Source organism: Neofelis nebulosa, chromosome 12, assembly GCF_028018385.1.
Source record: "Neofelis nebulosa isolate mNeoNeb1 chromosome 12, mNeoNeb1.pri, whole genome shotgun sequence".
NCBI classification, from domain to species: domain Eukaryota; kingdom Metazoa; phylum Chordata; class Mammalia; order Carnivora; family Felidae; genus Neofelis; species Neofelis nebulosa.
Genome location: NC_080793.1, coordinates 69,196,249 through 69,211,276, shown reverse-complemented (window position 1 = coordinate 69,211,276; position 15,028 = coordinate 69,196,249).

Below are 15,028 nucleotides of genomic sequence, written 5' to 3'. Positions count from 1 at the left end.
AACATGGCAAACCGTGTGTTACGTGAAAAGAACAGAACACAAAATTCTATTACCTTCTTAGTACAATTATGTGAAGCCAGACTGGAAAAGTATACACAAAAAGAGACTAGTTTTCTTATCTTACAACACAGTGGTGAAAATATGGACTAAAAAAATATTTTCATGTGGTTATACTGTTTTTAATAATAAACATGTAAATAATATCAATAAAAGATATTATGGAATCTTTATTAGGAAGTCCAGTGTGCATTAACCATAATTCCCCACTTGTAACCCTACAAGACATTTCTTTTTTTTTTAAAGACATTTCTTTCAATGTGTTTGCTTTTATGATATGTTTCCCCATCCTTCTCATATCAGCTCCCCCCAAGATCAACTTGAAGGTGGAAAACATTCTTTAATTCCAATCATCCTGTTTTATATTGGGCAGACCTGTTACATATGCTCCACATCATGGTCCTACATTGTCCGGACAAATTTATACCCCATCACATCCTAAATGGCACCTGCTACAGAGCGTCATTGTCCTCTCTCCCACAGCCACCTCTCTCATCTTCTAATTCCCACCTCTGTCTTTTCTTGTAAGCAGCTGGAATACTATCTCCCTTCTCCATCTCCAAATCCTGCCCACCCTCTGAGCCCATTACACCTTTCCTGACTTCCCCAGCCCTACGTGACCTCTTCAAATTCCTCCAACAATGATCAACTTTACCATATAGCCCATGTTCTGAACTTCTTTCACAACTCATTCTTACCTTTCCAATGTTACTGTAAAACCCTTGAAGGTAGGAGCAGTGCATACACTTGATCTTCAAGTAAAGCTCATAGTGCTCAGCTCAGAGTTACTAAAAGATACCATTTATTAAGTGATCATTAATGGAACAGGACTAAGGGAACAAGAGAACTGAGGAATAGCTTTCCATACCTGTTCTGCATCTCATCTACCTGTCAGACATAGTCAAGCTCCCCAAACGGATCCTCATTAACTATTGCAAAATGCATGTGGACATCCATAAACATGAAGCCATCTGTAGCTCATTTTTCAAACCGTTTACCCAGCACGGATGAATATGTATTACTGATGGTATCATACTGATTTTTATGATGTTCTAAAGTAGATTAAAGGCTATAGGCAATATTATTAATAACCTAATTTATCAGTGGAGTAAATTTGTAGATTTAATGTTGCAGTTATAAAGATCAACATGAAAAGTTTCTGGAAAATAGATGTTTTGAGTAATTTTATCTGACATATTAAACCATGAAAAGATATGAGTTAGAATTGCCTAATAGAATACTTAAGCATGCATATTAAATGAATCATATTTGTGACTTTTCAAAAAGCAGACGATTACATATTCCAAATGGGAAATTTATGCTGTAGAATTAATATTATATGTTACAGATTCATAAATCACTGACTAGATTAAAGACAGAGTAATCTGGTTAAGAGAAATTGAGCTATAGAGTTAGCAAGATCGGGGCTCAGAATTCAGTCTTCCACGTGACCTTGAGGAAGTTACTTAAACCTGCCGATGCTTCACATTCTTCATTTGAAAATGGCCTGAGACTGTCACCTTCACAATATTACTTTGAAGATTAAATGGTATTATATATGCAAAGCACTTAGCACGGGTCCTAGTACTTGGAAAGCAGTCAATAAAAGGTATGTATTATTACTGGCCTTATTATTTTTTAATTATTATCATTTTATCGTCAGGGAATTCTTAGCATGTCAAGCCAGCATCAAAGTTAATAGGAAGCTTATGAACATTTTCAGCAGGACAGAGCAAAGACAATTTTTACAGCCCTCTTGATATAATGAACCCCGGCTAATGTGCAACCAACACAACTCTATTAATAGCAAAGAGCCTTAATGGGGCAATGGTGCAGCAAGGAAACATCTTTTCAAGAAATCATAAATATTATTGATCTATTTTTCTTTCTCTTCCTCGAGAAAGCTAACTGGAAGCATGTTCGATCCTAATGGACCCGTGGGGCAGGAGAGCGTAGTTGTTTTCTCTGAATCCATTGGAGAAGGTTTATCCTGATACATCACCCACAAATAGAACTTTCCCTCTCTGCCCAGAGAACCTCTTAAAAGGCTGAGCTCTGTCCTGGAACGCAGTCTATCACCTTGGCCCTTAATACACCACCTGGAAAAATATTCAGCTTTAATTAAGCTTGACAGTCTCCAAATACAATGTTGTTTAAGCAGCAAAGATTGAGTTTGTTTTCCATATGAGAGAAAATGGCAATTAGGTGGAAAAGGAAACAGTTCAGGAATGCAGTCTCCCATGTGTGATGTTTTTGGAGGCAACTAATAAGAAAGAGAGAGAAGAAAGCAAAGAAGTGTTTATCCAAAGTCCTCTTGGAAGCACTGAAATCCTCTCTGAACCAAAGAGTCTATGAGGGTAGAAGGAAATGATGTAGAACATTCTATATAACTATAATAATGATGATGACTTTATAACTGCACACAGCAGGGCAATTTTTAATCTTTTCGTTTTCAAAGTACTGCTTTGTATCCCACTTTCACCACAAATATACAAGAAAAATATCTTGAAAGCCTTGAGGGACCCCACAGTGACCACACCTAATGGCTACTCCCTTGACTCTCTGGACCTCTCGGGACTTGCTGCTGCTGCCCCCACCACTCTCATTTCCTCCTTGGTTTGGAGACTTTCCTCGACTGCTCAGACTTCTCGTATCCTGCTCCTGCCTTCTAACTGTTCAATTTCCCTCAAAATGCCAGCCTCTCTCCCCTGTTCCTTGAGGAACGCACCCACCCCTGCACCATCCATGGATGTTATGGAGAAGATTCCAAAGGCACATGCTCAACCCCTTTCTCCTCCACAGCATCAATTCCAGGTCAGGGATGACATCATGGAAAAGGCTGGGTATGAACTGGGTTTGAAGGCTGGACAATTCAAATAGTCAAAGAAGTAAGAAGTTGAGCAAGGAGCATGAGAGGTAAAAGGTGACCATGGGCAGAGTGCAGAAATACAGAATAAGCAATGTCTGGATGACAACAAAGATCTCCAGGGGGTTCTTATCCTTTTTTTTTTTTTTTAATGTTCATTCATTTTTTAGAGAGAGAGAGACAGAGCGCTAGCCGGGGAGGGGCAGAGAGAGGGAGACAGAGAATCTGAAGCAGGCTTTAGGCTCTGAGCTGTCAGAACAGAGTCTGAGGCAGGGCTGGAACCCATGAACTGTGAGATCATGACTAGAGCCGAAGTTGGATGCTTAATCGACTGAGCCACCCAGGCATCCCAGGACTCTTATCCTTTCTAAAAAGACTTTCAGGAAAAGGATTTTTTCCATCTTCTAGGGCCCTCTATTATCTAAATGTCTGGGGACACTTTCTAACTGCTTACCACCCAAAGCTGAAAAATAAGTCAAAGGACACATGAACCCTTCCAAAACCCTTAGCTCTAATGACATCAAAAAGAATGTCCCTACTCCTCAGAGGCCCCATTGCTGGAAGTCTCACCTTCCCAGACATAACCCCCACTGCTGAATTTCACTAGAAATACCCCCAGGCACAGGGAGTCTGATGAGATTTGTCCCACAGCTTGGATTCTGAAGCAGGGGTTGACTCCTGCTAAATTTGGCCTCTGGTTTTCCAAAGTTTTCTTGCAAAGAAAGATCACTTCTCCACTTTCAGAATTGTGATTTCTGGGTCCGCAGAAGACAGAGTGCTTTTTAATATGTTACCAAGAGAAGCCACGTTATGCATATGATTAACTCCTCATTCCATTACACAACACAAAGCACAGAAAGTAGTCTCCTGAAACAGAAAATAACAACTGAGTGAATTCTCCCACTGGGTCATCCTGGGTTCAAAACCAGGAAAAAATTCTAACTTTCCTAACCCATGTCTTTTGCAAAAGTAACTTATCTCCAAGGAGAGATGTCATTTAATACACATTTTGCAGCACATGAGAGTGTGGGCAGATGCCCATCACAAAATTAGAAAAATTATCACTCTTGGCAACTCATAACTGCTGAATATATTTCAAGGTCAATGGCTTAGATAAGAATTTTTGCTCTTCCTCTCCCTCTGAGCCTATCACTGAATGTATGAACTTATGCTAAACATACTTAATTTACTCCTTGCTGCAGCCACAACTTATTTCACTCCACAAAATATATTCCAAAGCCATTTATATGTTTTATGATGAAAGAATAGAACAGGAGTGCTGTTTGGCTACCCCAAACACTGTGTCCTCTAATTGGCTTTGGATTAAATGTAGTGTGCACATCATAAAATCAATTTCAAAAACCCCCTTTTTCCACTTGTCTTTACAACTGTCTTCACATCTTTCGTTACCAAAAGATGTTTTAATGTCCACAAAAAATATAGAATCCATGTGCTGGTTGCAGGCTTTAAAAATAAATAAATAAATCTACAGGCATCTGCTAATAGCTCCAAAACTAACTAGGAAATTAGATAAAATACTCCAACATTTACTTGAAGGTATTGGAGAGTTGCTAAAGTAACCAGAACTTGAGAACACAAGAGCCTGGAGAGAAGGGATATGTGGGGAGCTGAACTGACCTTCTGTGTGCTGCATTTCCCCTCAGGACATTTGCTGGGTCTTGTCTTTAGGAGAAGTTAGAATGTGAGAAACTGGGCAGAGAGCTGTGGCTAACAGATAAGGAAGCCACTAGAACCTTTGGAAAGCTTACAGGGACAGGGAGAAAAAGCTGGGGTTTGGAGCTGCCTGGTAGCTGGTACTGGAGAGACGGAGAATTTGGAGGCAAGGAAACACAGGGACAAATTCTCAAGCTGCTCAGAGCAAAAGCCTGAAAAGTTCAGCAGAGAGCTGCGGAAAACATCACAGAGTTTTCGACAGTCTGATACGCTGATTAGTTAAGGAGCAACCCCCAAGAAAGGAGGCAGCAGTAAACATCCTGGGCTTTCATCCCTAGGAGCAAGGATGAAGAAGGAGGCAGATGGAGCCTTACCAAACCCAAAATCCAGCCTTGGGTCAGCACTGTGTGTGATTATGTTACGGAACCTGGTCTGGATCACCCAGCGGGAAGAACCAAGCGGCACTCAGAGATGTTGGAAGGCAGGAGGTTTACTTTACACCTGTGGGCTCAGAGGATATCACTCTCCAGAGGTCTGAGCCCCAAGCGAGCGTAAGCAGAGAGGACAATTTATAGTCTGTTACTTCTGCATTCTGCATTAGTAGTAATTTGGCATGCAGCAAGCAGGGTGGGAAGAAAAACCCAGAAGGGGAGTCTTCAGGCAGGGACTGGAATTTCCCTATCAGTCCTGTAGACCGTCTTATAACAGATTTTTCCCTATCAATTAGACTAAAAATCTTCCCCCAATTCAAACTACCTACCAAAGGGGATGACGAACCCTCTCTAGGAACTAACATTACCCTGAGTTCCCTACATCTTTCATGTACAGTGTCTGGCATTCAATCAAATGGGTGGCTGATTAGTTAATCAAATGAGCAACTTGGGTGGCTCAGTCGGTTAAGCGTCTGACTCTCGATTTCAGCCCAGGTCATGATCTCGTGGTCATGGGATCAGTCCCCGAGTTGGGCCCTGCACTGGGCCTCCACACACAGCACAGAGTTTGCTTGGGATTCTCTCTCTCTGCCCCTCCCCTGCTCTTTCTCTCCCAAAAATAAATAAATAAACATTAAACACACACACACACACACACACACACACAAGGCATACCAAAACATAGAAACAAGAGAATAAAAACAGACAGACAATGGAAAAAAATCCACACAAGTAATAGCCCAGTTATTGGAGCTATTAAGACACAGATTTTAAAAGGACCATGATTGGGGCGCCTGGGTGGCTCGGTCGGTTCAGCGTCCGACTTCGGCTCAAGTCATGATCTCACGGTCCGTGAGTTCGAGCCCCGCGTCGGGCTCTGTGCTGACCGCTCAGAGCCTGGAGCCTGTTTCAGATTCTGTGTCTCCCTCTCTCTCTGCCCTTCCCCTGTTCATGCTCTGTCTCTGTCTCAAAAATAAATAAACGTTAAAAAAAAAAAATTTTAAAGGACCCTGATTAATATGTTTTTTAAAATATAGGACAGTATGAAAATTGCACCAAGGACCTGCAATATATTCTTTGAAAAGCATCAAATAGAAATTCTGGAACTCAATACCACAATAATTGAAGGTTTCATACCAGACTGAATACAACAAAAGGGAGAACTGAGGAGCTGAAAGATGGTAAGAAATATCCAGGCTGAATCCTAGAGAGCAAAACACATGGAAAATACAGAAAAGACCATTAGCAAAATATGCCGAGCTTAGACAAGTTCTGACACATTTGTAATTGAGTCCCAGAAGGGAGTGATTGAGTGGGACAGAAAATATATGTGAATAGACAATAGCTGAGAATGCTCCAGAACTTCTGAAACATAGCCAACAGTTCACCAACCAAGATCGATATAAGAACATCGCAACTAGGCATATCAGAACAAACCCGACATAAAACAAAGGCAAAGGGAAAAATGTGGAAAGGAGCCAGAGGAAAAAAAAGACACGTTACCTTCAAAGGAGGAACAATAAGGCTTCCAGTTGAGTTTTTAGTAGAAAAGTATGGAAGCCACAGAATGATGGAATACTGCCTCGCCAGCACGAACAAAAATAACTGCCAATCTAGACGACCGTACACAGTGAAAGCATCCTTCAAAATGAAGATGAAATGAGTGATATTTCAGACAAACAGAAACTAAGAGTATTAATTGCCAGTAGACCTGCATTAAAGACAAAAAAGGGAATGCTTCAGGCAGAAGGAAAAATGATCCTTCTGGAAAGAAACAAGGGCATAGTACTAGAATAAAGAGCATCAGGAAAAGTGAAAATTTAGGAAATAACAATGAATACTGACAGTAAAATCAACACTAATAATGCTTTGTAGAGTTAAAATACATACAATATGTATTTTTTATAAAATATAAATATTGTATTTATATTATTTATAAATACTATATGCCTATACATATAAATTAGGTATGATATGCCTCTCGCATATAATATGTATTATGTATAATATTATATGATGTGTATATATGTATATAATGTATATGTTATATAACATGTGCGTAATACTGCATATATTGTTATAATACATACATAACACTTATATATAACATAACTCTTGCCATATTGTATAACAATTATAATTCAAAAGAGGGAAGAAAATGAAGTTAAAGTATTAGAAGTTTCTGACATTATTTGGGAAAGGACAAGATGATAATAAATCAAGGATAGATTTTATAATCTCTAGGGTAACCACTAAATAACAATAAAAGAATATATAACCAAAAAGTTAATAAAGAGGAAACAAGAAGAAAGCGAAAACAGAGCATAAAGTTGATACCAAACCTGATAAGATTATTATAGGAAAGGAAAATTCTGATCAATTTTTCCTGTGACCGTAAATGCAAAAAGGCAAAATAAATAGCAGATCCAGCCATGCATAAAAATGGTAATACATCATACCTAAATGAGTTTTATCCAGAATTGTAAGGGAGGTAATATTCAAAAATCACACAATGTGATTCCCACATTAACGGAAAGGGGAAGAGGGGCGGGGGAGTCATACGATCATCTCATAGATGTAAAAAAGCAAGTTTGAAAAAAAGTAACACTTTTTCATGATTTAAAACAAACAATTGGAAAATAGGAATAAGATGAAACTTCCTAAACTCAACAAAAATGTCTACAAAAAGACCCACAGAGCACATGATATTTAATGGTGAAATATGAACGCTTTTCCTCCCGCAATTGGGAACAAAACAGGGACATCAGCTCTCACCACTTCCATTCAACATCATACTGGTGGTTCAAGAAAAAGAAATAAAAGGCACATGATAGTCAAAGGAAGAAGCAAAACTATCATTATTTCAGATGATATGATTATTTATGTAGGGAGCAAAAAGAATCCGCAGATAAAGAACAGTAATGAATAAGTGAATTTATTAGTAAGTTTACTGGATACCAGGTCACTCTACACAAATCAACTGTGGAATGCAAATTCAAATCACAATGAATTACTGCTACACATCCATCAGAATTGCTAAAATGGATAGAAATGAGCACGCAAAAAGTTGACATTTATACGAAGCAGCAGGAATTTTCATGTACTGTTGTGGGTAGGACTCTAACTCTGTACAAGTACTTTGTATACTGCTTAGTAGTATCTAATGAAGCTGAATATATTCATACTCAGTGAATCAGCAATTCTACTCCTAAATATAGACGCAAGAAAAATGCACACATGTGAATCCTTCCCCACCATACCCCCCAAACACCTTGCATACAAAAGCTCCTAAAAACATCACTTACAATAGCAGAAAACTGGAAACAGCCTGTCTATCAACTGTAGAATAGATAAATAAATGGTAGTGCATTGATACAATAGACTATTACACAACTATACACATAAACCCCCCATTCCACTTGGATGAACATCACACACACGCGCGCGCACACACACACACACGCACACACACACACACACACAAAGTTACATAAAAGAAACCACACACAGAAAGCACATATTCTATTATTCTAATTGTATAAAGTTCAAAAAAAAAAGGCAAAACAAATCTGTGATAAAAGTCAGAATTGTGATTATGTTTGAGGTGGTGATTTCTGGGAGACACCAATCACAGGGGAGGTTTCTTGAGTACTGGCTAAATGGGTGTGTTCTCCTTACAAAAAGGTATTCAGTTGCATGCTTATGATCTGTGCCTTTTTATGTATGAGGGCCATCCTTCAATAACAATGTGTAAAATACATCAATAAAAATAACTGTTCCTTTAGTGAATGTCTTCTACATACAAGAGATTCTGCTAAGACTTTTGGAAAATGCAAGACATTTCAAATGGAAGGGGTTTAAGGTGCTTGGGGAGAGCATATGCTTGGGAAAATATGAGTGAGAACACAGAAACAGGAGAGAAGTGAGTGGGCGTCTTGAAATCAGCGCTCTAGCTGTGTGGAGGCCGTGGAGACCCCAGGACACGAGTGTACTCCGTCCTCTCCATGAGGCATCTAGGAGCCATGCAGGGAGAGCTGGCACACAGTCCTCCCTCAAGTTCCTGTAAGCATATTTTGCCCCTCTGTCCACCGGGGTCTTCCTTTCCCTGTGTCGGATGGGACACCGTTTACCACACTTTCTGGGAAAGCAATGGTGACAAAGAGCCAGGAGTCAGAAAACACACCAACTGGATTCAAATCCTGGCTCCCCCTCTCACTAGGTGTAAGAATTGGGCAAATCGGTTACTGCTCTGAGACAGAACAGGGTGTAACAAATAGTCCCTAGCTTCAGCCTAGCTGTCAGGGTTAAATAACACGATGCAGACAAACTCCTTCCCAAAGCATGCGACACGTACAGAGTTCTTAAGAAATGGTAGTTATTGTTCATCGGCCCCTGGGTTATAATTCGGAGAGAAGGGTCCCCTCAAGAAGCTGGCACACAAGGGGAGATTGAACAACTAGCTACACGCAGCCTGATAAAAGCCTAGCTACACGCATGGAGTAGGACCAATTTGTTCCAGTTATGGAAATCAGAGGAGGTGACATCTGAGTGTCAAAGATGCATAGAAGTTTGCCATGCCAAAGAAGCTGTGGCAAAAGGAGAGGTATTTGTCGGGGAGAAGAAAAGTAGTAAAGAAGGTAAGTCTAAGCAGAGGGAACAACGTGAGCCAGACAATGAAACCATAAGGACTGAACTGTATTTGGAAAACAACAACGTGACTCAGTGTTAAATAGAAATTAATTTAACACCAAAACATAAAAACCAACTGGCATGTTAACAAATATATAGAACATTTGAAAGCCGAGCGATACATTTTTAAATATCTCTTGGTTTAAACATTCTAGTCTTGTCAACACTACCCAACCATTAGCTTCCCGAGAAGACAATGGGTTCAAAAGAATGGCCCCAGTGAATTGTATATAGCATCATGCTGACAATGTGTTTGCTCCAAGATAGGAAAGAATCCTGGAGGTCGATTTTAAGGGACCAGTTCAAGTGTCTCATTATTTTGATGTAGGGGACAGGTCTAGATTTAGAAGCAAATTGTGAATTATATGAAAGGTGGCCAACTCTAGACACTACCTTCTTGCTGTGAAGACTGGGGAGATGCTCGGAGACCAAAGAAGAGAACAAATGGGATCTGTTCATCATTAAAAGCAGAGGGCTTCTCTGAAACCGCACACAGAGGCAGAATAGTCTGGTGACTATTTCCTAGTCACTCCAAACTCCCAGATCCATCAAATGTGAACATCCGGATTAATGATTTTTATGCATAAAGATCCTTGCTGCATTCAGGACACTGACCTGGAGCCATGGAGATGAAACACACATAGAGTCGCATGATTTAGTTAGCATTGATGGTGCGCTCCGAGTGAGAAACCCAATCTCCGGTGCTGCCTCTCAGAGAGTATCATGGTACCACACACCTCTGACATGGGGAAACTGGGGACTCGAGCACAGAGCCAGAGTGCAGTGAAAGGGTAGGGGTGGTAAGAAGGCAGGCAGGGAGGTGAAGGAGAGAACAGATTGCTGAGAACCTGGTGTTCTTTGCCACCATTCAAAGACCTGTTGTGTTCTTCTATTGCCTACCTCTGAGTAAGACTCTGGGGATAAATCAGGGAACACAATGTGATTCCTGCTTTTTAGGGCTCAAATTCTAGATGGGTAGAAAGAAACTTGAACAATTATGACATGCGCTGCAATAGAGACTGTGATACTATACAACAGGAAAGAGAGAAGGGGAAGGTCAAATCTGCCAGGCCCATGCATAGGGGAGAAGAAGTGCCATTGGGAGTTGGTGCTCAAAAGGTGTTTAGTAATGAAAGACAGCAACATGCACAAAGACCCGGATGTATGCATGTGTATTCTATATTGGCCTTAAGATGTTCACCAACATATCAGTTTCTTCTACGGTGGGAAAGGTTGCCATATCTCTTTTGGGATATCATTCTGTGATCCTAGGACCAGGACCAGTGACTAACTTGGCATAATGAGGTCATGGGGCCCAGCGGATCAGGAATCAAGGAACCTTTGTTCTTCTCTTGGCTGTCGACTCCTTTGACACGCACCAGTGGGGAATCCCAACAGTTTGGTTGGTAGGTTTGCTCCATTCATAGAGTCTTAGATTTGAAGGTCATAAGTCATTTTCACTGGTCGATTTTGCAATTAGATAGATTTTTCAATACTGACTACTTAGAAACTCAGTGTAAAAGTCTAACATGTAAACTGGTATCACTTGATCTGAAAATTAAGTTATTTATTTTGAAGTGCACAAGCCTAATTTTCCATCGATGGAAGAGAAGCAAAGAGTAAAGACAATGACCCATCCCTCTTATTGCTAAGAAGATCCAGTGTTCTCATGGGGAATTTACAGAAGGAGTGAGGGGAAGTGAGTAGGTACCCAGGCTTCCCGAAATCAGAGGTGCTTTCTAAACAGTAGAAAGTCCCTGACTTGAGGGGTGCCTGGGTGGCTCTATCCATTAAGCATCCAACTTTGGCTCAGGTCATGATCTCGAGGTTTGTGAGTTTGAGCCCCTCAGTAGGCTCTCTGCTGTCAGCCCCCTTCGGATCAGAGCCTCAGAGCCCCCTGCAGATCCTCTGTCCCTTCCCTGCTTGTGCTCTTTCTTTGTCTCTCTCAAAAATAAGTAAATAAACTTAAAAAAAAAAAAAGAAGGAAAGAAAGAAAGAAGGAAAGAAAGAAAGAAAGAAAGAAAGAAAGAAAGAAAGAAAGAAAATAAGAAGTACCTGACTTGAGTTTGCTTATTTTTTCTCTGCCATGGAATTTTGAATTATGTACATTTTTATTGTAATCAAATTATTTCGACCTTGCAAACAAGTGCCAAAAATGCACCCATCCGTAAAATGGCTTTTCAGAAGCCTCCTAGCTCTAAAATGTTAGGCATCGATTCAAAATCGCTCTGAGTTAGGAGATACCAGTGTATTTCCAAAAACGAAATAATTTGTCTTCAGAATTTAAAAAGAAAGATTCTAAGAAACATTTTCATGCGCTTTTAACACATAATATTTAAAAGGAAGCATTTAAAGAGAGAAAGTCTAAGAAATACTTGCCTGAGCTTTGAACACATAATACTAAGACCTCTTACATTCTATCATCAGTAATGCTGGTGACCTTGCAAAACGGAAAAGGGAATCAGATAAACCACAACCGTAGGATCCTCCTGCAGGGTCATCTCCAGGTAATTTAGACTCCAGGAAGCTTCAAAGAAAAGTCCTGAGATCTTGGTTTACACGCACCAAGCAAAATCTGGAGGGTGTGAGAAGGACAAGCTTAACTCTCATTTGAGAGAGAGAAAGCTAACGATTGTTTAGCCCCATTATCTCAGGAATTTCTCTTGTGAAAGTTTGACTGTAGTTCTCTTGACTTTCTCAGAATTGAAGATGACAAAAATAGGCTTTAATTAACCAGCTACAAAGGACGTTAATGGCTTTCCTTCACCTCTGGGCAACTGCCCTGTGCTGGTCTGACACGGGCACCTCCAAGGCCATTCCACAGTCTTTTGAAACAGTAATTTGTTTACTGTCAGTTTTAAAATTTTTCGTATTCAAGTCATAGGATGGAGCCCTGGGTGTGCGAGGTAAGGGTCCTGGCACCTGAGAGCCCGCGGATTCACCCGAGGGTCCTGACCTGCGTGAAGCGTGTCCTGGCCTGTAAACATGTCAGAATGACATTAGCCGTGTATTTACAAAGCACGGCCCTGAGTGGGTCCATTATGCCTGGTCTAATGGATCTGCATTCCTCTAAGTGCTTTTTAAGTTGGGTAGACTGCACAGCCAATATCCCTTCAGGGTACTTGAATGTTTAACGGCCATAAATAGCAAGCTAGTCCCCCGGGGGGATCTGGGGCTGCACTGAAGAACACTGAGACAGGAGGCACAAGTCCAGGCCGTCTTCTGTCACCATCTCATCCATTTGTCTGAGCCTCTGTTATCCTCATTTATTCAACATTCCTAAATCAGAGAGCAGAGAATTAAATGTCACCACCTTTCCCATCAGCTGACTATCCACCATTTGACTATCATCAGTTACTTCCACCCGGTGACTATCTCCCATCCACCCACACTGTGTTAATTACCTCCCTGTGCTAATTTAATCTGCCCACCACTCCTACCCCAATGAGTTAAGCACCTATTACTACCACCAGTTCACAGTGAGAAAACCAAAATGGGGGAAAGTCAGCTCTGAGAAGTTAAGTAGCTTGCCTAAGGTTACAGAGCTAAGTAGGTCATGCAACTTGAACCAGATCCGGTGTGAGCTTCAAGCCGGACTCTCTTTCCTCTGAAACCCAGTGGCATTTGGGCTTGCATCTTACAGCCCGCTAGAACCCAGAGAGATCATCAGACCCTTTAACCTTCATTTTGCAAATTGCGGTTTTAACTGGTTAAGATGGAATAGCAAGCGGTCAGCAAAGTATAACAATCCAGGGCTTGTCACAGGACTCTCCCCCAGACCCCTCAAACTCTCGCCTGATTTCACTTAAGTGAAAAAGATGTAAAGACTGAAGACGGTTAGTTGGGGTGTGGCCTAAGTGTAAAAGTCAGCAGCAATCAACGTGTGATTACAGGATAATCCTAACTCTTTAAAAATAAAAGTCTTTGTCATGGTTTTGTTTTTCCTTAGCTGCTACTATTACACGGTTCTTCATTTTCAGCCTTTTCCATTTATCGTGACAAGTTAATTATCTAAGATCATCTACCTTCATTAAAATCAGTAGGTGTTTTCAGCGAGTGGTAATGCATTGGATTTTTCCTAACTATAAATTTATGTTTGTGTGTATGTATATGTGTGTTTAGGTATGCATATATACCCATATGACTACGTCCATGGTAGTTTCACATCTGGGGTAGAGAATTAGTCAATATTGTCAAACATAAATGCCTTTAAATTCAGGCACAGAGATGTCTTACAGTGATAATAATAGAAGTCATATTTAATCGGAGTGTTTGGCCTGAAAATATTCTCAATAAGTGTGTATCGAATGAATGAATGATTTGTTGAGCATCCCCGCTGATTAAAAATAAAATTCTGATTTATGAATCTTTAACTCGCACCTAGTCACTGGACTTCTGGTTGCCATTGATGATACATTAATCATATGTAAAATACCCTAAAACTTTACTGTGTGCCAATAAAAATATGTCCTAAAATATGGGAAGAAAAGAAAGCTCTCTAAAAAAAATGATGTTCAGATATTTTTGAGAACTACTCTGAGATTTAAATAATATACCACATACTCAGGAAGAGAAAGCAGAAAGTAGTCCACACATATTTAGAACCCTATACTATTTCCTGGAGTCTAATTAATCAGTCTTCCCAGGCTGTAGGAGTATATATATCTCATGTTTTCTGATTATCTTTCTTTTAAACTTTGTGCTATTGCAAACTTCAGCGAGATCCCAAATTTCACAGTTTCCAAAGAAACCTAACATAAGAGTCCTAGATCCCAGGTCAATACTGACATATGCTGTTGCTTATGTCCGCCACCCAGACCGGGGCTGGATCACTGGGGTCGTCCCACACTGAGTGAGCAGTTCCCACCTGGCAGAGGAGCTGGTTTCTGCAATGATAGGACGCTTTCTGTGTCCAGCCCTTTCCAGACCAGTGTGGGGAACGTGCTTGGTGCGATAGCAGATCATCTGCTCAGGGGAGGCTTGAGACATATAGCAGTGGACTGAAAACCGAAATGGAACTTGCCCCATCAACACGAAGTCAAAACTTGTCAGCCTGACACTTTGGGGCTCAGTAAATGGCACTGCACCCAAAGGCATTTACAGGAGACAGATTTCTCCTGTGCACTTTGAAGATGCCAAGTTGTATGTTGGACAATGGGTGTCACTGGCTCATTGTCCACAAAACTTAGTCAGTATTTTATACATGGTGAGCCCTCCAGAAAGCATCCAGGCATAGAAGATGCCCCAAAACGGTCTTTAGAGGCCTTTACCCAGCTTACCTTTATCTGTGGATTATACCTTTATGGCTCCA